The 25,977-nt window shown below is 44.5% G+C and overlaps 1 protein-coding gene across 8 annotated transcripts in view; it reads right to left on the reverse strand.

Moving 5' to 3' along the window:
• The window catches only part of MTUS2 (microtubule associated scaffold protein 2), a 611,667-nt gene extending 591,764 nt beyond the window's left edge, over window positions 1-19,903 (reverse strand). For 7 of the 8 annotated variants that reach the window (XM_080658486.1, XM_080658485.1, XM_080658482.1 and 4 more), the window contains exon 1: window positions 19,391-19,903. The gene's annotated coding sequence lies outside the window, so the exon portion shown is untranslated. The remainder of the gene's footprint in view (window positions 1-19,390) is intronic. The other variant, XM_080658484.1, reaches the window with a different exon arrangement.
• Window positions 19,904-25,977: the final 6,074 nt, after the last annotated feature.

Here is a 25,977-nt window from a genome sequence, read left to right on the forward strand (position 1 = left end):
AGTGCCGGGGCCCCACCAGCAGGAGAGAGGATCCCAAGGCAGGTGCTGGGCATGGAGGCCATGGGGGCATAGGCCACCAAGGAGACAGAACTGAACCTCACATCACCCTGCTTGGCCCCGGAGGATGGCTGGTTAGCCAGAGATGGGTAAGATTCCTCAGGGAAGGAACAACCTAAGACAGGCACAGTCACAGAGGGGCCATCAGGAGAGAACTTGGGGGTCAACAAAGGTGGGGCACAGACCCTCACCCCCCCCAACTTTGCAGGGGCCTGAACCCTCACCCCTTCTGAGGGAGGTCTCCTGCCTCCATGGCTGCTTCGCTTCCCATGCCCAGCTCAGATCGGGACACAGGTGACAGACAGTGACTTGGCCGACAGCAGCTGCCCTCTCACTGCAACAAGACTTGTTTGAGTTGTCTTGTACCCATGGTGTGGGGAAGTGGGTTTTTGATATTTAAATCCAACCTAGCACCAGGAATGCTCAGGGCCTACTCAAGAAGGAAAATAATCCTTTCTACTAATATTTACAGGGTCAAATAAGATTGTTGTTAGAGTATTAAATTTGACAGTAAAATAGTAGTCAAGTTCTCAGACTAATTTCAATTGGCTAAGTGAAATAAGTGAATATTCTAGAAAAATTAATGGTACTGGACAAAAAGCTGTTCCTAAAGTGTTAACTAAAATTTTTATTGGTAGTTCATCTCATGGTAAAATTGTGTAACATGTAATAAACCTAAAGCAGTCATATTTTAATGCAAAAAATTAAAATTTAAAAGCTATCAAGACTACATTATAAAATTTCCACAAGCCTCCTAATATTTAAATCAAAAAAGGGGGTGGGGGTAGAAGAATATCACATAAGGAAAAATACCCTGTAAGTAAATTACATCTAGAAAATTTTTACTTTAGAAAATTAACTTTCATTTGTAATGCTAACAGCAAGACACCCATGAAAAACACACATGGTGTCAAAACAAGCCAAAGGAAAATCATTTGGGCAAAAAATGAAAAAGGATTCCAAGTCAAATTTATAGAAAAGATTCCTTTATTAACCTTTGGTCGAGAATATGTTTGTATATTTTCAGAAAACAATTCCAAGACCATGTGGATTCCTGCAACAAGAGGAATTGACAGGACTGCTCCAGCCATGAAGACAGAAGAGAAACAGTCCAGAGATGGAAGATGCTGACGACGCCTTGCCATACTAGCAGTCAGCAGCTGTGCGTTGTGGCAGGTTGCCCAGGACCAAACCAGAGAGGGTCGGACCTGCATTACCACCAGTTGTCCACCATCCAGAACTGAAATATCATTGCTGACATGTACACATAAGGAACTGTTTGACATTGAAATTGGGACTCAAAAGAACTGTTGGCCCAGAAAGAAACTCACTACAGACTGATTCATTTGCCTCTCAGCATAACCATTATTGCTTGTCTCATTTTCAGTTCTTATAAGTGTATTTCTAGTATCACATGATCTCACTCATCTAGGGGAAATGATGAACATAAACTGATGAACAAGGACAGACCCGGAGACTGGGAGGCATCGATCGGGCTGTCGAACCTCGGCGGGAAGGTGGGAGAGGGCGGGGATAGGGGGTAGAGATCAACCAAGGGACTTGTATGCATGCATATGGGCCTGACCGGTGGTCACGGACAGCAGGGAGATGGGGGCATGTGTAGGGAGGGGTTTGGGATGGGAATGGGGGGATGAGGACAAATATGTGATACCTTAATCAATAAAGAAATTTTTTAAAAAAAGGAATGGAATTGCTAGGTCATATTGTAACTCTATGTTTATAATTTGAATAACTAGCTATTGTTTTTGCAAAGTGGCTGTACCATTTCTCAATCCCACCAGCAATGTATCAGTCTCCACATCTTCACCAACACTGGTTATTGTCAGTATTTTTTATGTCAACCATCTTAGCAGGTGTGTAGTCTCATTGTGACTTTTATTTGTATCTCCCTAATAATTAATGATTTTGACCACCTTTTCATATGCTTATTGGTCATTAGTATATCTTCATTGGAGAAATGTCAGCTCAAATGTTTTGCCAGATTTTTAACTGGGGTTATCTGTCTTTATATCATTGAGTTGCAACCATTCTCAAGATACTTCTAATGCAAGTTCCTTTTTAGATTTATGATTTGCAAAAATATTCTCCCCTTCTATGGACTGTCTTTTCTCTAAAGAAAAGTTTTAAATTTTTATGAAGCCCAATTTATAACTGGTTTTGTGACTTGAGTTTTGGGTGTCATCTCTAAGAAATCATTGTCTAATCCATGATATATTTAATTTTCTTTTCTACTAAAAGTCTTTTTGTTTTAGCTCTTACATTTAAGTCAATAATCCATGTTAATTTCATTTTTGTATACCCAGTTTGAAGTAGGGTCCAACTTCATTCTTTTCTAGTACCACTTGTTAAAAAGACTATTCTTTCTCCATTAAATTATCTTGTCATCCTTGTTGAAAATCAATAACCATAAAAGTAAAGGTTAATTTCTGGAGTCTCAATTTTATATAATGGATCTATGTCTTTACTTATGCCAGTACCACACTATCTTTATCACTGTGGTTTAGGAGTTTAAAATCGGGAAGTACAAGTCCAATTTTGTTCTCCTTTTTCAATATTGCCTTGCCTATTCTGAATCCCTTGTATTTCCACATGAATTTTAGGATCAGCTTGTTAATTTCTGAAAACCTTCAACTGGAATTTTGATAGGGATTGCACTGAGTCTGTAAATCAATTTTGGAAGCATTGCCATTTCAACAATATTGAATCTCCCAATCCATGATGTCTTTCCATTTATTTAGGTTATCTTTATTTTCTCAGTGATGTTTTGTAGTTTTCTGTGTACATGTCTTGCATGTCTTTTGTTAAATTTATTCCTAAATATTTCATTCTTTTTTTATGTTATTGTAAATGGGATTTTCTTTATTTTCAAATTTTTCACTGAAAATATACAGAATTGACTTTTGTTTATTGACCTTGTATACTGCAACCTTTGTTTAATAGTTCTGTGTATGTGTGTGTGTGTGTGTGTGTGTGTGTGTGTGTGTGTGTGTAATCCTTAAGATTTTCTATATAAACTATGTCATTTGCAAATAGAGATAGTTTTACCTCTTCCTTTCCCATCGGGATGCCTGGTATTTCTTTTTATTTGCTAAAACCTCCAGTATAATGTTGAACAAATGTGACAAGATCAGACATCCTTGTCTTGTTCCTTATCTAGAACAGGCACTCTTTCACCATTAAGTATGGTGTTAGTTGTGGGGTTTTTATAGATGTCCTTCATCAGACATTTCCTTCCATATCTAGTTTTGTGAGTGTTTTACCATGAAGTTGGAACCTGCCAAGTGCTTTTTCTGTGTCTATCTAGATGTGTGGTTTTTGTTCTTCAGTCTATTACTGTGGTGTATTACATTGATTTTCATATATTAAGCCTGCCTTGAATTCCTCAGATAAATCCCAGTTGGTCATGATGTATAAACTTTCCTACATCTTGCTGGCTTGGGTTTGTTAGTATTTTGTTGAAGATTTTTGCACCTATATTCATAAGGAATATTGGTCTGTACTTTTTTGTGATGTCTTTGTTTGGTTTTGGTATAAAAATACAACTAGCCTCAAAGAATGAGATGATAAATGTTCCCTTCTTCTCCATTTTCTGGAAGAGATTGTGCTAAATAGCTGTTAATTATTCTTTAAATGTTTGGTATAATTTACCAGGGAAGCCTCCTGAGCCTGGACTTATCTCTGTAGGACACTCTTTTTGATTTCTAATTCAATCCCTTTACTTATAATAGATCACTTCAGATTTTCTATTTCATCTTCAAATATTTGAATAGTCTGTTTCTTACTAGGAATTTGTTCACTTCATCTAGATTATCTAATTTGTTGATATAAAATTACTTATAATATTCCCTTATGATCCTTTTTATTTCTCTAAGGCAGGTAGTGATGCTCTTTCATTCTTGATATCAATAATTGAGCCTTCTTTTTCTATTGGTCAGTCAGCTGAAATTTTGTCGATTTTGTTAATCTTTTCAAAGGACCAATTTTTGTTTCCTTGGTTTATCTCTATTGTATTTTTTTATTCTATATTTCATTTACTTCCACCCTAGAATTATTATTCTTTTTATTCTGCTTGCTTTGGGTTTAGTTTGCTCTTTTCTACTTTCTTAAAGTAAGCATTAGGTTAATGATTTGTAATCTTTCTTCTTTTGTTAATATGTGCATTCATAGCTATAAATTTCCCCGTAAGCACTGATTTACTGGCATCCCATAAGTTTTAGTACGTTTTTATTTTCATTCACCTCAAGTATTTTCTGAGTTCCCTTGTGATTTCTTCTTTGACCCACTGGTCACTAAAAATACGTTGTTTAACTTGCACATTTTGTGAATTTCTGAAATTTCCTCTGCTATCAACTTCTAGTATCACTCCATTGTGGTCAGAAAACATACTATGTATAATTTCAATGCTTTTAAATTCACTGAGAGTTGTTCTGTGGCCTAACATATGTTCAATGGCCTGATATATTCTATCCTGAAGAATTTTGTATGTGCACTTGAAAATTATGTGTACTCTGCTGTGTTTGCATGGAGTGTTCTATAAGTATCTGTTAGTTGTATGTAGTTGGTATACAGTGTTGTTTAACTATTCTATTTCTTTGACGACTTCCAATCTAATGGCCTAGTTGAACTTCTGTCTAGTTTCAATCCATTATTGATAGCAGGACATTGAACTTTCCAACTATTATTATTGATTTTTTATTTGTTCCCCTCAAAAGTCACTTTTTGGTTCATGTATTTTGGAGATTTGTTGTTAGATATAATGGTTGTAATTGTTACGTCTCCTTGATAGGTTAACCCTTTTATCAAAATATAATGACTTCCTTTATATCTTGTAATAATCCCATCTAATAAAAGAGTAATATGCAAATTAACCATCACTCTGTTATGTCCACAAGCCATGCCCACAAGCCAATCAGGAGCAAGTATGCAAATTAACCCAACCAAGATGGCTGCGGCCACAGAGAGAGCAGGAGGGAGGCTTGGGTTTCCCCGGTGATGGAGGAAGCCAAGCTTTCAGCACACCCTGGCCAGCCCAGGCCTCCACTCCAGGCTACAAAGTTTCAATTGTAGAAGATAAATAAATCCCAGATACCAGGGCATCCTCTTGGGTTGCCAGGGGGCATGGCCGGCCTGCAAACCACCACAGACCCCTCGCCCTGGCTGTCCCACGCCCCAAGGGAACCCCCACCCTGATCTGGGACACCCTTCAAGGCAAACCAGCTGGCCCCCACCCGTGCACCAGGCCTCTATCCAATCTCATAAAAGAGTAATATGCAGATTGACCATCACTCCAACACACAAGATGGCTGCCCCCATGTGGTTAAAGATCCTGCCCCCATGTGGACACAAGATGGCCACCACAAGATGGCCAGCAGGGGAGGGCAGTTGGGAGGGACCAGGCCTGCAAGGGAGGGCAGTTGGGAGCGATCAAGCCTGCAGGGGAGGGCAGTTAGGGGTAACCAGGCTGACAGAGGAGGGAAGTTGGGGGTGACCAGGCCTGCAGGGAAGGGCAGTTGGGAGGGACCCAGGCCTGCAGGGGAGAGCAGTTGGGGGAGACCAGGCCTGCATGGGAGGGCAGTTAGGGGTGACCAGGCCTGCAGGGGAGGGCAGTTAGGGACAAACAGGCTGGCAGGGGGGCAGTTAGGCATCAATCAGGCTGGCAGGAGAGTGGTTAGGGGGTGATCAGGCTGGCAGGCAGAAGCGGTCAGGGGCAATCAGGAAGGCAGGCAGGCGAGCAGTTGGGAGCCAGCAGTCCTGGATTGTGAGAAGGATGTCTGACTGCCCATTTAGGCCCATTGGGATCAGGCCTAAACAGGCAGTTGGACATCCCTCAAGGGGTCCAGAATTGGAGAGGGTGCAGGCTAGGCTGAGGGACACACCCCCATGCATGGATTTCATGCACTGGGCCTCTAGTCTATATATAAAAGCCTAAGTGACCAAACAACCAGTCACTATGATGTGCACTGACCATCAGGGGACAGATGCTCAATGCACAGGATCAGGTTCCCTCCTGTCTGGATCAGGCCTGCAGAGATCGGGCTCCCTCCTGTCTGGACAGGGCCTGTGGGGATCCAGCCGAACCGACTATCCGACATCCCCCGAGGGGTCCTGGATTGCGAGAGGGCACAGGCCAGGCGGAGGAACCCCACCAGTGCACAAATCCATGCACTGGGCCTCTAGTCCTATATAATAAAAGAGTAATATGCAAATTACCCGTCACTCTGCTACGCCCACCAGCCACGCCCACCAGCCAATCAGGAGCGAATATGCAAATAAACTCAACCAAGATGGCTACAGCCACAGAGAGCAGGAGGGAGGCTTGGGTTTCCCTGGCAATGGAGGAAGCCAAGCTTTCCGCCTGCCCTTGCCAGCCTAGGCCTCCACTCAAGGCTACAAAGTTTCAATGATAGAAGATACATAAAACCAAACAGAAATGGTGGCAGCCACAGAGCTGGAAAGAGCAGGAGGCTAGGGTAGCCCCCAGTGATGGAGGAAGCCAAGTTTTCTGCACACCCTGGCCGGCCCAGGCCTCCGCTTAAGGCTACAAAGTTTCAATTACAGAAGATACATAAATCCCAAAAAAATGGCTGCCGCCACGGAGCAAGCAGAAGGCTTGGCTCCACTCCAGGTTACAACATTTCAATTGTAGAAGATAAATAAACCCCAGATACCAGGGCCTCCGCTTGGGTCTCCAGGGGGCGGGGCCGGCCTGCAAACCACCACAAGCCCCTCGCCCAGGCTGCCTCATGCCCCAAGGGAACCCCACCCTGATCCGGGACACCCTTCAGGGCAAACCAGCTGGCCCCCACCTGTGCACCAGGCCTCTATCCTATCTAATAAAAAGAGTAATATGCAGATTGACCATCACTCAAACACACAAGATGGCTGCCCCCTTGTGGTTAAAGATCCTGCCCCCATGTGGACTCAAGATGGCCACCACAAGATGGCCAGCAAGGGAGGGCAGTTGGGAGGGACAGGCCTGCAAGGGAGGGCAGTTGGGGGCAATCAAGCCTGCAGGGGAGGGCAGTTAGGGGTGACCCAGCCGGCAGAGGAGGGAAGTTGGGGGCAACCAGGCCTGCAGGGAAAGGCAGTTGGGAGGGACCCAGGCCTGCAGGGGAGAGCAGTTGGTTGCGGGGGGGGGGGGGGGACCAGGCCTGCAGGGGAGAGCAGTTGGGGGGGACCAAGCCTGAAGGGGAGGGCAGTTGGGGGGGACCATGCCTGCAGGGGAGAGCAGTTGGGGGGGACCAAGCCTGAAGGGGAGGGCAGTTGTAGGCGACCAGGCCTGCAGGGAAAGGCATTTGGGAGGGACCCAGGCCTGCAGGGGAGGGCAGTTAGGGGTGACCAGGCCTGCAGGGAGGGCAGTTAGGGGTGACCAGGCCTGCAGGGGAGAGCAGTTAGAGGTGACCAGGCCTGCAGGGAGGGCAGTTAGGGGAAAACAGGCTGGCAGGGGAGCAGTTAGGCATCAATCAGGTTGGCAGGGGAGTGGTTAGGTGGTGATTAGGCTGGCAGGCAGAAGCGGTTAGGGGCAATCAGGAAGGCAGGCAGGCGAGCAGTTGGGAGCCAGCAGTCCTGGATTGTGAGAGGGATGTCCAACTGCCCGTTTAAGCCCGTTCCTGGTGGGATTGGGCTTAAACAGGCAGTCGGACATCCCTTGCGGGGTCCCAGATTGGAGAGGGTGCAGGCTGGGCTGAGGGACACCACCCTTGCCCATGCACGAATTTCGTGCACCAGGCCTCTAGTTGTTTATTAAAATCTATTTTGTCTATTATTAGCATAGCCATTCCCAGTTCTCTTTTGGTTATTGTTTGCATAGCATATTTTATACCATTCCATTTGTGTTTGATATAAAGTGGATCTGTTGTAGAAAGCATATAACTGGATCTTGTTTATTAATTCATTCTACCAATCTCTGACTTTTTATTAGAGTGTTTACTCAATTTACATTTAGTGTAATTACTGGTAGGATTTACATCTGCCATTTTACTATGTTTTCTATATGTCATGTTTTTTTGTTCCTCTATTCATCCATTACAGCCTTCTTTTGTGTTAAATAGATATTTTTGAATGCCATTTTAATTCCTTTGCTCTTTTATTACATTTTTTAATATTTTTCTTAATAGTTTATAATATTTTACATTTACTAAAGTAGTTACCTTTACTGGTACCCTTTATTTCTTCTGTGGATTTGAGTTATTGTCTGCTGTTCTTTCATTACAACCTTCAATATCAAGATTCCCTTTAAGCCCAGTTGGCATGGCTCAGTGGTTGAGCATTGACCTATGAACCAGGAGGTCATGGTTTGATTCCTGGTCAGGGCACATTCCTGGGCTGTGGGCTTGATCTCCAGTGCAGGGCATGCAGGAGGCAGCCAATCAATGATTCTTTCTCATCACTGATGTCTCTAGCTCTCTCTCCCTCTCCCTTTCTCTCTGAAATCAATAAAATGTAAAAGATTCCCTTTAATATTTCTTGTAGGGCAGGTCTGCTAGTGAAAAATTATCTGGTTTTTAAGATTTTTTAACAAATTCCCTTGTTTTGTTAATTAACACATCTTAACTTTTTTCTCCTAATTTTGAAGGATAGTCTTGCTGGATATAGAACTCTTGATTGGAAGGTGATTCTTCCAGCACTTTCAGTACTTTATCCTACTACCTTCTGGCCTCTGTGATCTCTGATGAGAAGTCAGATGTTAATCTTATTGTACATAATGTACATAATGATTCACTTCTCCCTTATTCCTTTCTTTGTTTTTGCTTACAACAACTTGACTGTTGTGTGTCTAGGTGTAGCTCTCTGTGTTTATCCTCCTTGAAATGCATTCAACTTTCTGTATGTACAGATTAATGTTTTAAATGAAATTTGACATATTTTGTGACCATTGTTTCTTCAAGTATTCTTTCTGTCCCTTTCTCTTTCCTCTCCTTTTGGGAATTCCATTATGCATATTTTGATACTCATGATGAATAGTCTGAGGTTCTGTTCATTTTTCTTTATTCTTTAGACTTTCTGTTCCTCAAATTGTATAATTTCAATTATTCTATTATAAAGTTTCTGATTCTTTCTTTTTGCCAATTCAAATCTGCTGTGGAGCCCCTCCAGTGATTTTTTTTTTCATTTAAGTTATTATACTTTCCAACTATGGGATTTCTATTTTGTTCTTTTTTAATAATTTTTATCTCTTTCTTGATATTCTCTATTTGGTGAGACATCATTCTCATAATTTCCTTTAATTCTTCAGACACAGTTTTCTTTTATTTTTAACATATTCATAGTCATTGACTTAAAACATTTGTTTTATAAGACCAATACCTGGTCTTTCTCAGGGACACTTTTTATTGTATTTTATCTCTGCAAATGGGTCATACTTTCCTGTTTCTTTACATGTACTCTAATTTTGTGTTGAAAATTGGATTTCAAATAATATGGCAATTCCAGAAATCAGATTCCACTACCAACCACCAAAGGTTTATTGTTGTTGCTGTTTTTTGTTGTTCTTCTTCTTCCTAATGCTGTTTGTCCATTTCCTAAACTAATTATGTAAAGTCTATTTTCTTTATCATGAGCAGCCACTTAAGTCTCTGCTCAATTTGCTTTAGTAGTCAGCTAATGATGGAACAGAAATTTCCTTGAATACTTTGAAACAATATGTCTCACACCCTTTGCTGAGGGGCTCTGTATGTATACTGACACAGGTTTTCTATGCTCTGATAGGCAGTTTATAACTCTACCTAAGCCATTCTTCCTGCTTGTGTAAAGTTTCAATGTCAGCCAGAGGTGATAGATTAGGGCCTTTTCAAGTCTTTGCAGAGCATATACACAGACCTGTACATGAATATGGGCTTTCTAGGTTCTAAAAACTATGTCAAAGCTTTTCAAAACCCTCTATGGATATCTCCTTTCTCAATTATTCCTTTTAAGTTTTTTAGTCAACCTCTTGTTAACCCCAATTCATGTATCCACTTCTGGCAACTGTGATGTTAAACAACTGCCACTGATTGTTTTTAACAAATGCCCTACTGCTATTTACCTGAATGAATTCTGAGTCATTAGAATTCATTAGGTGAAATAAAAACAAGCTCTGCGAATGGACCTTTACAGAGAGCTGTCAGACAGTTCACACAGCAACACTTTTCTGAGACTTTAAAAAGCTCTGCACTTATCCATTCTCTCCAGCAGTTTTCAGGTTTCAAAGGTCCTATGGTGCTAGAAAGGAACAGTGGGGATAAGTTTAAAGGCCACAACGTTCACTGTTCTTATCAAGACTCGATTTTTTTTTCTTGAATAAACTCCTTGGATGGTTTTAAGAGGTTAATTTCCAGGTTTCTAAAGTAGTTTGACAATTTTTGCCACACTCAGCAAACCTTTGTTCTTACTGATGTTTTAGAGAAGAGGATTTACAGAACATTCTCACTCCAAAATTCCAGATGTGGTTCCAAGATAAGTAGTATTTTAAAAATTAATTCAAAAAACTCATGATGAACAAAATTATCATAATTTTAAATTAAAAAATGATCAGCAAGTGTCATACTACTCCACATGGGAGTCTGACAAAAGAAGAAAAATCAAAAACTAACATCTTTTTAGAATTTGATATTTTGTTCATCATGGATTTTTGCACTAATTTTTATTTTTTTTAATCTCATTAAAATATTATTTCTATTTATTGCTCAATTTTTTGGTGTCTCCTTAAATTTTGTGCTGAGGCAAGTGCCTGACAAGCCTCTCTCTAGTCTTAACCCTGGAAGAGGATGATTTCAGATCACATCTCTCCGTTTTTTTAACTCTCCAAACTAACATACTAGTTTTAACTCCCATTTATATTCCACTACAGTATTTTGAATTGTCAAAATGATAATCTTAAAATCTAGCAGAAAAATTTTAGTGCACAGTTTGGGAGTAGAGAACTAAGTAGTCATATTAAACTACTCTTTTAAAACTGCTAGTAGAGGCAAATTAGCTCACTCAATATAAAACTCAATACCAGCTGCCAGTTAAACTAATATAACATGGTTTAGGGGTGTGTGTGTGTGTGTGTGTGTGTGTGTGTGTGTGTGTGTGTGTGTGTGTGTGTGTGTGTGTGTGTGTTTTTAAGGAATATATGCCAGAGTCTTTAGAAAATTAAATGTAATGCTTGGCATATATTCCATACAAACTTCCTAAGATATTATACAACACGAATAGAATATGCTTAGAAATAACAATTTCAACCAAAATTATTCTGTTGTATGATCTCATTTCTTAAATTGGCTTCCCTTGAAAATTAACTTACAGGAATAAAAGAAATAGAGACAAAAATGCTTGGCATAATATGTAGCAAAATTTCCAACCCAAGAAGACAATTGTGTGTAGAGAAAGACTGCCTATCTTGAAAGTTATTTTGAGTAATTTCAAACAGCCTAGCTCTAGCACAAAGGCAATTAGTTATAGATGATTTAAGATTACTTCCCTATTCTGTCATTTAAGAGATAGTGTTCATATTAAGTTTTTAGATTACTACTTTGCAATAACAGTCTGGTGAAGTGTGGGAATTTAAATTCCCTGTTAAGTGTTCAGTATTTGTTTCTGCTGTTTTAGTGCCTTTTTTCATAATCTGTGGCTCTATATCCCATGCTCTTTTCCACTACACTTTTGAAAAGCATTTTAAAATAACTATATCAATGTAAGCCTATTTCTAGATGAACTTACTTGCCTTATCATAGTCTTTATAGAATAAAGCACTATGTTGGCTTTTCATTTCTGCAGGTGAGTCAAAGTTCCCAAAGTCTATATCAACTTGTCATTAATACTAACTTAGCCCTAATCACATACACTGCTGATGTACCTTTAATGACTGTATACACAGTGTTTTGTTTTTCTAAGGGAATTGAACCTACTGGTTCAATGGGTATGTAGGTGAACAAAGGGAGGCAAAACTAATAAGGAGAAGTCTTGAGGGGTCAAACAGTTTATCTTCTCTGGGAACAGGGAAGTACATCTTCCTGAAAGATAATAATCAAGCTCATTTGAAAAGTCCCTCCACAGTTTGGGTTAACAATCTCTTCTATCTAATCTACACTCTAGTAATAAAACATGAAATAGAAATAAAATAAGAAACCTAAAAAATTATTTTCTGCAGATGATATTATGGTCTACCTAGAAAACTCAAGGGAAATAACCACAGAAAAGTTAGAATTGATAACTTGAAAAATACCTGGTTATACAACTACATCTTAAAATTAATAGCTTTCTATTAATTATTGGTTATGTATATGCTACACACTGAATATCTGTTCCTCTCTAAATTCATATGTTGAAAACTTAATGCCCAAGGTAATGGTATTAGGAGGTGGGGGCCTTTGGGAAGTTATTAGGTCATGAGATCAGAACCTTCACAAATGGGATTAGTGCCTTTATATAAGAGGCTCCAAACAGCTTGCTTGCCCCTTCCATCAAACGAGGACATAGCAACAAGATGTCATCTATGAACCAGAAAGCAGGCCCTTACCAAACACCAAATCGGCTAATGCTGTGATCCTGGACTTCCCAGGCTCCAGAACTATGAGAATAAACTTCACTGTTTATAATCATCCCAGTCTGTCTTATTTGTTATAGCAGCCTGAACAATACAACATAATCATTATGTATAATATAGCTAACCAATGGACTATATAACGATAATCAAGGACTAAGACAATATAACCAATATGTATAACATATATGTCCTATCTAATAAAAGAGTAATATGCAAATTGACCGTCACTCCAAGACACAATATGGCCACCCCCAGGTGGTCAAAGATGGCTGCCCCCATGTGGACACAAGATGGCCACCACAAGATGGCCAGCTGGGGAGGGCAGTTGTGGGCAGTTACGGGTGACCGGGCTGGCAGAGGAGACAGTTGGGGGAGACTAGGTCAGAAGGGGAGGGCAGTTGGGGGAGACCAGGCCAGCAGGGAAGGGCAGTTGGGAGGGACCAGGCCTGCAGGGGAGGACAGTTGGGGGGGACCAGGCCTGCAGGGGAGAGAAGTTGGGGGGGACCAGGCCTGCAGGGGAAGGCAGTTGGGGGGGGAGACCAGGCCTGCAGGGGAAGGCAGTTAGGGGGGGACCAGGCCTGCAGGGGAAGGCAGTTGGGGGGGACCAGGCCTGCAGGGGAGGGCAGTTGGGGGGAACCAGGCCTGCAGGGGAAGGCAGTTAGGGGGGGACCAGGCCTGCAGGGGAGGGCAGTTAAGGGTGACCAGACTGGCAGGGGCGGGCAGTTAGGGGCAATCAGGCTGGTCAGGGAGCAGTTAGGCATTGATCAGGCTGGCAGGGGAGTGGTTAGGGGGTGATCAGGCTGGCAGGAAGAAGCTATTAGGGGCAATCAGGCAAAGGCAGACGAGCAGTTGGGAGCCAGCAGTCCTGGATTGTGAGAGGGATGTCCAACCGCCCGTTTAGGCCCGATCCTGGTGGGATTGGGCCTAAACGGGCGGTTGGATATCCCTCAAGGGGTCCCAGATTGGAGATGGTGCAGGCTGGGGTGAGGGACATATATATGAATAACCAATTAGAAGAGGACCCATTCACAAAAGCTAAAGAGTATAAAATACCCAGGAATAACTTTAAATCCCTCATTTTCTGCACATCTAGGGCATGTGAGAGAAGCTTGCAAATGCAATGACAAGTGCAAAGAAGAGGTAAGACTATCCATTTCCTAATATGCTACATTCCTGATGCCACCTGCTTGTGTCTTATTTGGCTGCTATTAGGCTCCTACCTGCCAGTAAACAATCCAAAGAACCTTTGTCTACATGGAAGATTCCTTCTTTGACTTGCGTTGAATAAACAATGGTTATACACTAATGGCTTGGAAAAGTCAACAGCTATCCATCCATCCTGTCCCATACCCATGTACCCTATACATCCCAGAAGGTTAGGCCTTTCTACCAGCAGATGTGTCCTGGCTGCTGCTCCCCACTGGCTTCTCACTTTTCCCCCAAGGGATCCGTGACAGCCTGCTGCCACATGTGTGTTTTCTGGTTGTTAAGTGTAGGGCAGCCACCTGGGCATAGAGGAGCCAATGAGCAATTCCCCCTCCTCAAACCCTAACTAACCCCAGATACCTTCAGGCCAAGGGGTTCTCTCTGCTTCTGTTTCACCTAAGGAGATGCTATAGGTTTTTGACATTTTGATATTCTCCAAAAAAGAGTCATGTAGTTTTCACTGTCAAAATCCTTTAATCTTCACAGTTCTATTTGCCCAAGGGGACTTCAGGGAATCCAAGCTGAAATGGAACTTCCCTGGTGGACCCTTTCCTATAAGCCAAGGGAAACCATCAATGAAAACACACAACCTCCTCCTAGTTTACGTAGCAGCCTAGACTGAATTCCAGACGTCCTGAGAGGCCCTTGGTTGTACCTGGCCCAAGCAGCAACATAAGGCCTCCTGAGGCCTCAAGAACAGCATGTCCATTTGCTGACACAGCCTCAGGTGGCTGGAGAGCAGGATCCATGGGCAGAATTACAAAGATAGGCTGCTGTGGAAAGCACTGGTCGCTAGCATGTGATTCTCCACAAGTGCCTGAAGCACCAGGCCTCCCTACTCTCCTCTTGAGTGCCCTCAGAGCTCTGGTCTGAAATTCCTGCACTGGTTGACCCCCTAATGAGTGCAATGCTCTTCCCCAGGTGTCCATATGGCTTACTCTTCAGTCCCCTTCAGGGCTCGGCTCAGCATTCCCTCAAGGAGGCTTTCCCTGGGCACCCTATATAACACAACAATTCCCCGCCCTACACTCCTCTCCTAGCTCTGATTTACTTTTCTCCATAGCACTACCCCTACCTGATATATTAAATATTTTACTTCAGTTTATGCATTAGATTGTAAGTTCCTCTATTTTGTCTGTTTTGTCCACTGCTCTATAATATCTAATGTCTAGAACAGCGCCTGGCACACACACTCAAAGTAATTGTTGGATGTTGTTAAAAACAAAGCTGGATGTTAACTGAAAACAGTAAAGACAGGTGGTATTCAGTATGTACTGCATTAGGGGAAAGAACTAAAGTATAGAACTGAGCTCAACTTCAATCCATGTAGGGGTGAACGGGCATCTTAAAGGAAGAATGAGGGAATAAGGAGGTGACAAGTGGAGCTCAAACAGAGTCAAGGAAATGGAAAATTACAAAGGACTGGTAGGGTAGTTGGTCACTGTCAATGTGATTAGGTTCTCCGAGTGTGCTAACTGGCATTTGTCAGTTATGCCCCTAACCTCCTACAGAGATGGGAGACCGGCCCTCTTATTCCTAATGACTGTATTTCAAAGGAATGGCTGTCAGGTCTTTGAGACACTCCTGGGTTGTAGGAGACACGTATACATTTTAAAAGGGAAGAGAAAGGATTATAATTCTAGATTATTCTAATAAATTCTTAATAAAAGGAGGGGGGCCTATCATCAGGTATTGGCTGGAACAAAGGGTAAATTCTTTTGGCAGTCTTGAGATTTTCCAAACAGGAACTCAAGGGGGCCTGGGTCATCCCAGGGACATGGCCTTAGGCCAGCCGTGGGCAAACTACGGCCCGCGGGCCAGATCCGGCTGTTCTATCCGGTTCTCTTGCTTTCCCCTCCGCTCCTTTACTTGGAATTTATATTAGTTCACACAAACACTCCATCCATGCTTTTGTTCCGGCCCTCCGGTCCAGTTTAAGAACCCATTGTGGCCCTCGAGTCAAAAAGTTTGCCCACCCCTGCCTTAGGCTGTTAGAAGCCCTGTTGGAGTTTTTCCAAGTCTCTTATTGTTGGGGTGGAAAGGGCTGTTATGAAAGTTGCAGTTCTTATAGGCCAAGGTTGAGGCCTAGTCAAGAAGAGAGCTCAGAGGAACCTGACTAAAGTGTGATCAAGAAGAGAGTCTTTATGGATGGATGGATGGATGGATGGATGGATGGGGTATAAAGGTTGGTGGAAAAGGGGTGAAAATAATAAGATCTGAAGAAATCCAAATTCATATGTAAGTAGAAATGATTTCAGAGAAAAGGGGGAAATCCTCCACTCTTCAACAACTCCTTCTCAAGCATTCCTGTGGTGAACAGAATATGGCTCCGATTTAGTCATAAAAGCTGCTAATGGGAACAAATCCATTGTTCATCCTATTCCTGCCCAACCTGCATTTGCTTTCTGCAGAATAATTTCCAGACCTGAGTATGCCCACTGTTTAAAATTCTTATTAGAGACAGATGCTAAGGAGGTTACAGAAAGATCTCCTGTGGAGCTAATGCTACCTGTTCCTATTAACTTTTTATTAATGAAGCATCTTTTGTCTTCCTTTCCCCTCAGCAGCCCACCTCTGAGATGTGGAAGAGCTTTAACCCACTTTCCTCCCTTCCCCATTCCTATCTCAGTTCTTCTCCAAAGATGAAAGAACTGTAAAGATGCTCCAGCTTTACACTCAGATCAAAAAAGTCCTGTTTCTGTGGAGTTGGTTCTCCAGGTAAATACCTGATCTCTGTATCTCCACACAGCTCTAGGTGATAGCAATCTGCATTTTCTCCACAAGCCAACTATAATACTGGCTAGAATTATTTTTCTTTTCATAAGACTACAGACATTAAAATAAGAAAAAGCATTTTTATAAGTTAATATTTGAATGTAATTTGAAGGCAGGGTGGATTCAGAGTTCCAGGAGCCTTCCTATATAATAAAGAGGTAATATACAAATTGACCCTCACATCATCACAAGATGGATGCCCCATGTCATCACAAGATGGCCGCCCCCACATCATCACAAGATGGCCGCCCCCACGTTGTCACAAGATGACCGACAGGGGAGGGTAGTTGGGGGCAATCAGGCCTGCAGGAGAGGGCAGTTGGGGGGGACCAGGCCTGCAGGGGAGGTCAGTTGGGGGCAACCAGGCATGTAGGGGAGAGCAGTTGGGGGCGACCGGGCCAGCAGGGGAGGGCAGTTGGGGGCGATCTGGCCAGCAGGGGAGCAGTTAGATGTCAATCAGGCTGGCAGGGGAGTGGTTAGGGGGTGATCAGGCTGGCAGGCAGAAGCGGTTAGGAGCCAGCAGTCCCGGATTGTGAGAGGGATGTCCAACTGACACTTTAGGCCCGATCCCCAGCAGTCAGACATCCCCCAAGGGGTCCCAGATTGGAGAGGGTGCAGGCTGGGCTGAGAGACACCCCCTCCAGTGCACGAATTTCGTGCACTGGGCCTCTAGTATGTTTATATAATGGGAGGTGAGTGGGGTGCAGAGAGTATCTTCCTCATTTAAAAAAGAATCCAAAGTTACAAACACAAACTTAGGTATGACCATGTGAGCATGTTGCTAGTGGCCTGCTCAGGGGCTTGGAAGTAGCCTGGGTGAGGGGTCCTGAAACTTAAGATTCATTAGCTTTCCAGTCAATTCACCTCCACTAGGCAATATAAAAGATTGGAGAGGTTTATACTGCAGCACTAAAATCCGTAGAAACCCACTAAGTATAATAGTCTTATATCAGTCGTCTAGATACTATTCTTATCTCTCTCTCACAAACCTCCATCCCTGCTGTTCCCTCTAACTTGAAAGCAACACTCATTATGAATTTGTGGGCTGGGCTGGGTTTGTTTCCTCCTCCCCTATCTAGGCTCTCACAATCTAATACTGTGTCAATTATGTAATAGCCAAAAGAGAGCGTTTAATGGAATACAAAGCATGGTCAGAGTTCTTACATAAGCCTTATAAACCATCCATAAGATCTGCTCCCAGACTGGGGTATGTGGAATTACATAAGGTAGATGGAAAACACTGATGCAGCAGCCAGGTTTATTTCCAACTCGGATACAATCAAAGCATTCTGCACTTCGTTTACCAGTATACATTAAAATAATAAGTTTTGAATTAGATGGAAAAAATAATCTTTAATGCAACTTGCTTATCTTCTCATGTTAACATAAAGGAATCTCTCCTGACACTGCTACTCAACTTCCCTGTAACCTCTGCACAAAGAAATGTCCCCTTAAGATGCCCCTCCATATTCTACATGAAATTACGGGTCCCTAATAAACATCAACCATTCTTGTTTTTTTATAAAATCAAGAAAGATACTTAGACAAAATACAAAAGTGTACATGCTATAATTCTTCAACATATCTTTCCAATACCAGTTTTCTCTCCCCATATTTCCAACTACTTATTTTTTACTTTCCTTAAACCACTGTAGCCACACCTGGGACTACAAAGTGACAAATTAAAAAAAAACAACAACAACAGTGCAATACAATGGGTCTCACTCCTGGCTGCACATTAGAATCACCAGCAGAGTTTTTAACATTACAAATGCCACAGCATCACCCAAAACCAATTAGAATGAAATACTGGGGTGGCACACAAAAAGGGGATGCCTAGACATTAGTATACCTGATGCTTTCTACTTTTCCTTCTTCGTACCTGAAAAAATAAATAACTACAAGTATGAGAGGAGAAATTTTTGTGGGGGAGATCTTTAATAACCGGCAGCTCATAATTACTGTTTCCATCAGATATAAAAATAATATCATTCTATAGTTTGAAAGCCATCAAGGATATCTGTGGGATCCTTTTTATTACTATCATAATCAAAAAAATTTTCACCAACTTTCTTTAGCCTTTACAAAACTATTTTATTGTTCAACGTTTTTTGCAATTCTACCTAATAAGCTCAAAGCAAAGGCCCTATATTATCTTAATTGATGTCTCACGCTAAGACCCTGCTTATCCTCAAGTAAAGTTTTGGTTTAAAGCAGAAATGACGGTTCTCTCTTATCGTAACCTCTCACACCTATAACTTTACCAATGAGCAAATGTTTTAAAGCCCTTACATAACAGAGTACGGGCGCCTTTGGTGTCCTGCCAAGAGTATTTCTTTCCGTGTTTGTATTTAAAATAGACTGGTAGTAACATCACTTGTGTGCCTGAAATTCCTTCTGTGCACAGGCTCCGAATTGGAAAAAAAAAAAATTGATGTAGCAACCCACTTTGCTGTTTTGCCATTATAAACCTCAAAGGAAATAACACATTCTGACTAAATTAAGGCGAAGACACAGAACCAATTATCCAAAGCTGAGAGTAGGCGGTGACTCGGTTTAACTAACCTACCATCCTTTCCAAGACGCAGAATGTTTAACCTGGCAGCATGCAAGGTGCCTAATGAGCTGCAAAGCTGGCCCTGGCCCGGCGGGAGATGTGGCAGGCCAGAGTGAGTATCACGGTGACAGAAAAGGCAAATCAAAGCCCGCTGCCAGAGTCGGCTGCAATCACTCCCCAACTCAGGCACCTGTCTTCCCACAGGTCTAGGAGGCAGGACCAGAACCCAGCCGGCTCTGTCCGACTGTGCGAAGGGATGCGCTCACCTGGGTGGGGCAAAGCCGCGAAAAATGTCCAAGAAGCCACCACTGCCTCAATGAGATTCTCACCCCGGACCGGGCTCCGACACGCTCCCTCCTCCTCTGCCTCCTCATCCAGCTCGTTTTCTATTTAACGACAGGTCTGGACTCCACTGACCGGCCGAGGACGTCCGCAAAAGGGGGCGACAAAGTTGCCAAGAGAAGCCGGCAGAAGTGGTGCAGGTGGAGGCGCAAGAGACGCCCCCGCACCTGGGACCGGCTTGCCGCCGCCGCCGCCTCCGCCCCCGCGCACGCCCGCCCGGCTCCCGCACTCCCCGCGCCGGCCCCGCCCAGGCCGCCACCCCGCTCCAGTACCGGGCAGCGGGGGACGCACGCGGGGTCGCCAACCGGACGTTGGGGTGCTGGCCGCCCGCCGCTGCGCACTGCCCCTCCAGCTGCCTTGCGCGGACAAAGGGAAGCCACGGGGCGGTGACGGCGAAGCCCGATCCCCGAGCGCGTCGCGCAGCCCGCGCTGCCAGTGAGGTGCGATCCGCGGTGACAGCCGCCGGGCGGCGAGTGGGGCCCCGCGAGAGGGTGACGCGGGCGGCAGTGTCGCGCGCCCCTCGCGGCCGCCGGGAGATGCACACGCCGGGACCCGGGCGCCTCCTCCTGGCCCCGCGGTCAACACAGCCCGCAGTCCCCCGGCTGGTACCTGCAGCGCCCTCTGCCGCCCGCTCCAGCTCAGGGCGGGCCGTGGGCGCTGCGTGGGGGTGGCCATAGGGGTCCCAGAGCGTCCCCATGATCCCAAGGGAAGGAAGAGAGGGCGGAGGCTACAGGGTAGGGGTATGCGAGGAGCGGATCTGCTGTTTTCCTCTTAAAACAGAAGAGGGAGCCCCAGTGAATTAAGAGCAGCTGGAGGAATTGGGGTTCATCCTTGGGAAGAATTTGAAGGGCGGGAAGATTGCGGATTCACAAGGAGCCCAGAGTTGATCTCTTGAAATGTTTGCGGAAAGGCTAGCGTTTCTGTCTAGAATCGGGTTTATGTAAGTGTGCCTGGCACTGTCTGAGGGGTTCTGAGAGCCTTGACTGCTGTGATGAATAAATAGATTAATGACCTCGCGAGGACCCTTCGAGGACCCTTCGGCCTCCTTGGCAGTGCACCGAGGAGGTTTCCAAAGGCACGCGAGTTCAGAGAGCGCTGTTCCCGCCGGTCCCCACAGCAGTGGAATAAACATTTGTCATAATAAAAATGAAAGGGGGGCTGGTCCTTGCACTGTTTAGGTGGCGGTGTTTTTTTAAGGGGAGTGTCTTTTTCCAAACTGCCATGTTAAGCAATACTTTATACTATTTAAATTTTTTTTAACAAGTTGGTGTACTTGGTGAAGGGAAGTCATGAAACAGCACCCTTTTCCTCCAACCACTGTCTTTTAAAATTATTCTATTAGTTCTCCCTTCTCTGCTGGAAAAATCTAGGGCAGATTTCAAAGCTTTTTCTGTCACTTTCAGGTGTTAATCAACAGTCTGATTCTCTGGTATTAAAAAGTCTAGTCCAATCCAAATCAAAATGTCAATCCCATTCCACTTAAGCCTCCCCTATACCTCCCCTAACTTTTCCAAACCCCCTTAACCCCCCTCACCCCTCCAGCCCCACCCCTGCCAGCTCCCAGCCTGACCCAAGCTCAGAGCCTGCATGGGGAGGAGAAATGTCTGCTTTTTCTTCCTTGCTCTGTATCTTCCCAGCTAGCTCTGTGAAGGTTGGTAGCTCCAGAGTGGCAGCATGGAAATGTCCCCTGCACCAGGCCCTGGCCCTCAATTCCAAGTCAGCTCCTCCTCTGGTGGCCTGCCTCACAGAGACCCTCTACAGGGTCACCATCCCCTGGCAGGCAGACCCTGCTACCTTCAACCATGTCCATGCAAGCCTCTGTCACAGCAGGATACCCTCCTCATTTTCTGGTCACAGGCAGCTCTGACCAGCCTCTCTCCTTGACAGTTCTTGTGTAGAAATCAAGCAGCCATCTTTGGACTCATGCATGTCCTCAACCCAGGTGATACACGCCAAGGTCTTGGAGCAGTTTTCCAGAAGCACCCCTTTCTTTGCGTGATGTGGCTGGGCACTCCCTCCTGGTCCTCGCGGCACCTTATAATTCTCACTACCAATCTTCTCCTTGATCCCTCCCCCCTTTTCTTAAATTTGGGCAGAAAGCTGCCGAACCCTTACAAAGCAAATCATCCAATGCCTCTAATTAAAATGTGGAGCCCTGGCTGAATGGAGTATCATCCAGTGCACCAAAAGGTCGCCGTTTTGATTCCCCATCAGGGCACATGCCAGAGATGCGGGTCTGGACCCTGTCAGGGTGCATACGGGGGTCAGGGTGCATATGGGAAGCAACCCATAGATATTTCTCCCTCACATTGATGTTTCTCCTTGCCCCCTCCCTGTCTCTCTAAAAACATATTTTTAAATAAATTAAAAATAAAATGTGGAGACACCTCTCTCTGCAGCCACTGAGGCATGCCACCCAAATCTCAAGGGTATAACTAACTGATAGCCTCCTTTGGACCTAAACAGTGCTCACACCAAGGCTGAAGTTCCCAGTTGTTCTCAGTCCATGGCTTTGCATAGTGGGAATGCCAGAACTGGGCCATTTCCGCTTGATGCAGGACCCCTGTCATGGGCAGCGTTTCTTCCAAAACTCCCCATCACCCTGCCTAGGCTCTCTTAGCTCTGCCCTGCGGTCTGAGGCTCTTCCTACCCCACCTTCCTCCCTTCCCTCTCCTTTCACAGGTGTCAGCCTTGCATGGCAGTCAGAAGGCTCTCCTCACCCACCTGCCAACCTCCTTTTTCCTCCTGCACTACCCTATACAGGTGTTTTCTCAATGTATTTTTCCCACATCTAATCCTTCTTGGCATCTGCCTCTCAGAGGTCCCAAACTAGCATATTCATCTGCTGTTCCCAGCAGATATTCCTAGTCCCATTTTAACATTTGGTTGTTTGTATTTAGAAAATAAAAGAAGAGTAGAGTTTCTTTTGAGAAAATAAAAAAAGATCAGCAGGTAACTTCCTATAGGTTCCCCCAAAACAGCCTGATAGGAGTTGGAGGTAGAGAGATTATTTTGGTAGGTAATCCCAGGAAGCGGGAGTGATGAAATTGAAATATTGAGACAGGGAAGTATGAAAAGGTGTGCTATAAAGGTCACTGCTATTCACAACAAGTGCTCAATATAGCAGGGTCTCTGAGAAGCTTACAAAAGTCCTCCCAGAATGTCATTTCAAAGACAGGGCCTGAGAGGTGACCATCTGGCTCTTATTCTCTGTGGATGGGACTCATTTAACTCCCTTGCACTTCCCTTCACCAGGGCTTTAGAAAAGACTCTGAGGCAGAAAAACAGTGCCTGGTGGCAGCATTTTGTTGGGGAAGGGGGCACTGTTGACTTGAGTCCCACTCCCAAGGGAGGGCCATCAGAACAGCCAAGGAGATGTGGTGCAGGCCATCAAAAGTGTCTGCCATAGCAGGTCTCAGGGGTATTTCCCCCTTGCCTCCCCAGACTGAGGGGCACGTAGGTGGCCAAAGGCATCTGCCCTGTGCAACTCCAAGTTGCTAAAATGCCCAGGGAAAAAGAGGAAAAAAGGGTATAGCAATGTTTGCAAGTCATGAATGACACTAGTGTCTTAGTCCATTCACGCAGTGGTAACAAAACAACCTTAGACTGGGTGACATACACGGACGTTTACTTCTCCCAGTTCTGGAAGCTTGAAGTCCAGGATCAAAGTGCCAAGTGACTTGGTATCTGGCAAGAGCCTGCTTTCTAACCAGCTGTCCTTTCACTATAACCTCCTAGACAAAAAGGGTAAGAGAGCCCTTCGGGCACCAATCCCATTCAGGAGGGCTCCAACTTCAGGACCTACTCACCTCCCAATGGCCCCACCTCCTGATACCTACCACCACATTGGGGTTAGGTTTCAACAGCTGGATGTGGGGGCACACAAACATTCAGAACATAGCAACTGACTGACACATAGCAGGATGTTATTAGGGATCAGTGCCTATGGGAAGGGAAGTAGACCAGGACTGAACAGTGGGAGTAACTGGATTGTGATTAAGAAAAAATGGCACATCTAAACAACATTAGAAACAAATGAATGTAACTATACTGGTAGAGGTAGGACGTATTTAGAATTAATAAGAAAATATTCTAACTGACCTTATGCCAGTTGTGGAGGCTCCAGAGATTTGTGGCCCAGACTCCCCTGCAAGGAGGGACTTGTTGCCTCAGCTGGAGGGAGTGCTGTGAGCCTCACCTGAATATACCCCCTCCCCCAAGAGCACACCTTCCCCAGAGAATTCACATCCAGTGACCGATGTGGGTGGGGACATAAAAATCTGGCCATTTAGCCCACCTTGGTTACTCAGGGGCACATACAGAGTGGTGTGCCGGGGCTTGGTTGTACTGGCTTGTGAATGTCAGTTATTAGATATTTAGGCATTTTGTGAGACCGTTGTTAAATACAGCTATCATTGAAGATTGATTAAACTTATAATTTGATATATATTACATTAAAAACAAAGTTAACAAATCACTTCCATTATTTTGCTACATTTATATATGCTCTTGAGTCTATTTACAACTCAAATATCTATATGGTGTCAATATTACAGTGTGGGGCAAAATAAGTTAACAGTTGTGAGTACACGAAACACAGTTTATTCTTGTATTATTATTTATCAATTATTGTATTACTAGAGGCCCAGTGCACAGATCCATGCATCAGTGGGGTCCCTCAGCCTGGCCTGTGGGGATCGGGCCGAAACCGGCTCTCTGACATCCCCCAAGGGGTCCCAGATTGTGAGAGGGCAGTTCTCAGGTGATGCACCCCAGAATCATCAAAATGCTGCCACCAGGCACTCCTCTCTCTACCTCCAACTCACCGCAGCTCAGCAGCTCCTGCGTTGAGCATCTTCCACCTGGTGATCGGTGCATGTCAGAGGTACCGCCTGGATGGTCGAATGGGCAGACCGTCGCTTAGGCCCATGATCGGCAAACTGCAGCTCGCGAGCCTCATGCAGCTCTTTGGCCCCTTGAGTGTGGCTCTTCCACAAAATACCATGGCCTGGGCAAGTCTATTTTGAAAAAGTGGCATTAGAACAAGTTTAAGTTTAAAAAATTTGGCTCTCAAAAGAAATTTCAATCGTTGTACTGTTGATATTTGGCTCTGTTGAATAATGAGTTTGCCGACCACTGGCTTAGGCTTTTATATATATAGACTAGAGGCCCAGTGCACAAAATTCATGCACGGGAGGGGGTCCCCACAGCCCAGCCTACACCCTCTCCAATCCGGGACCCCTCGGGGGATGTCCAACTGCCGGTTTAGGCCCAATCCCTGGGATCTGGTCTAAACCAGCAGTCGGACATCCCTCTCACAATCCTGGACCGCTGGCTCCTAATCGCTCACCTGCCTGCCTGCCTGGTCACCCCTAACTGCTCCCCCCCGCTGGCCTGGTCACCCCCAACTGCCCCCCCTGCTGGCCTAGTCACCCCTCCCTGCCCCCCCTGCTGGCCTAATCGCCCCCAACTGCCCCCCCCTGCTGGCCTGGTCACCCCCAACTGCACCTCCCCACTGGCCTGGTCATTCCTAACTGCCCCCTCTGTTGGCCTGATCACCTCTTACTGCCCCCCCCCACCAGCCTTGTTGCCCCCAACTGCCCCCTCTGCCGGCCTGCTCACCCCACGCAGCCTGCTTGTTCAGTCTTTTGGTCGTCCCTCACTAACCCCCCTGCCAGCCTGATCATAGGCAGCCATCTTGTGAGGGCGTGAGGGTTAATTTGCATATTACCTCTTTATTTTATAGGATTTCACATGCCAACAACAGTAAAGCTACTTTTCCCCACCCTGTATATGATAATGTACCATTGGGCATCTCTTTCCAACTTCACATTCATGGTATCACTTTTGTAACTTTAAGTCATCCATGGGATGTATATTTACACCAAAGAAATTGGCAAACACTACAAATCAGGGTTTCCCCCCTGCCAAGGAACCAGGTGTTAAACATTTACAAGCACACCACTGCATATATGGCATGGTCAGAGCTGTTCCAAGGTGGGCTAAATGGCCAGATTTTTATGTCCCCACCCACATCGGTCACTGGATGTGAATTCTCTGGGGAAGGTGTGCTCTTGGGGGAGGGGGTATCTTCAGGTGAGGCTCACAGCACTCCCTCCAGCTGAGGCAACAAGTCCCTCCTTGCAGGGGAGTCTGGGCCACAAATCTCTGGAGCCTCCACAACTGGCATAAGGTCACTTAGAATATTTTCTTATTAATTCTAAATACGTCCTACCTCTACCAGTATAGTTACATTCATTAGTTTCTAATGTTGTTTAGATGTGCCATTTTTTCTTAATTAATCTTTTTTTCTTATTTCATTCTTCCTAAGGTTTGTCTGTATTTTGTCTTTGTTGAGTCTACTGTTTTTTATTTACAATTTTACTAATTTCTTCTGTGATTATTATTATTTCCTCTCTTCTGTGTTCTTTGGTTTTATTTTATTACTAGTAGCCCTGCACATGAATCCATGCACCAGTAGCTCTCTGCTGGGGCCTGGCCACTCCGCACC

The sequence above is a fragment of the Plecotus auritus genome (assembly GCF_963455305.1).
Source record: "Plecotus auritus genome assembly, chromosome: 3".
Classification (NCBI taxonomy): Eukaryota; Metazoa; Chordata; class Mammalia; order Chiroptera; family Vespertilionidae; genus Plecotus; species Plecotus auritus.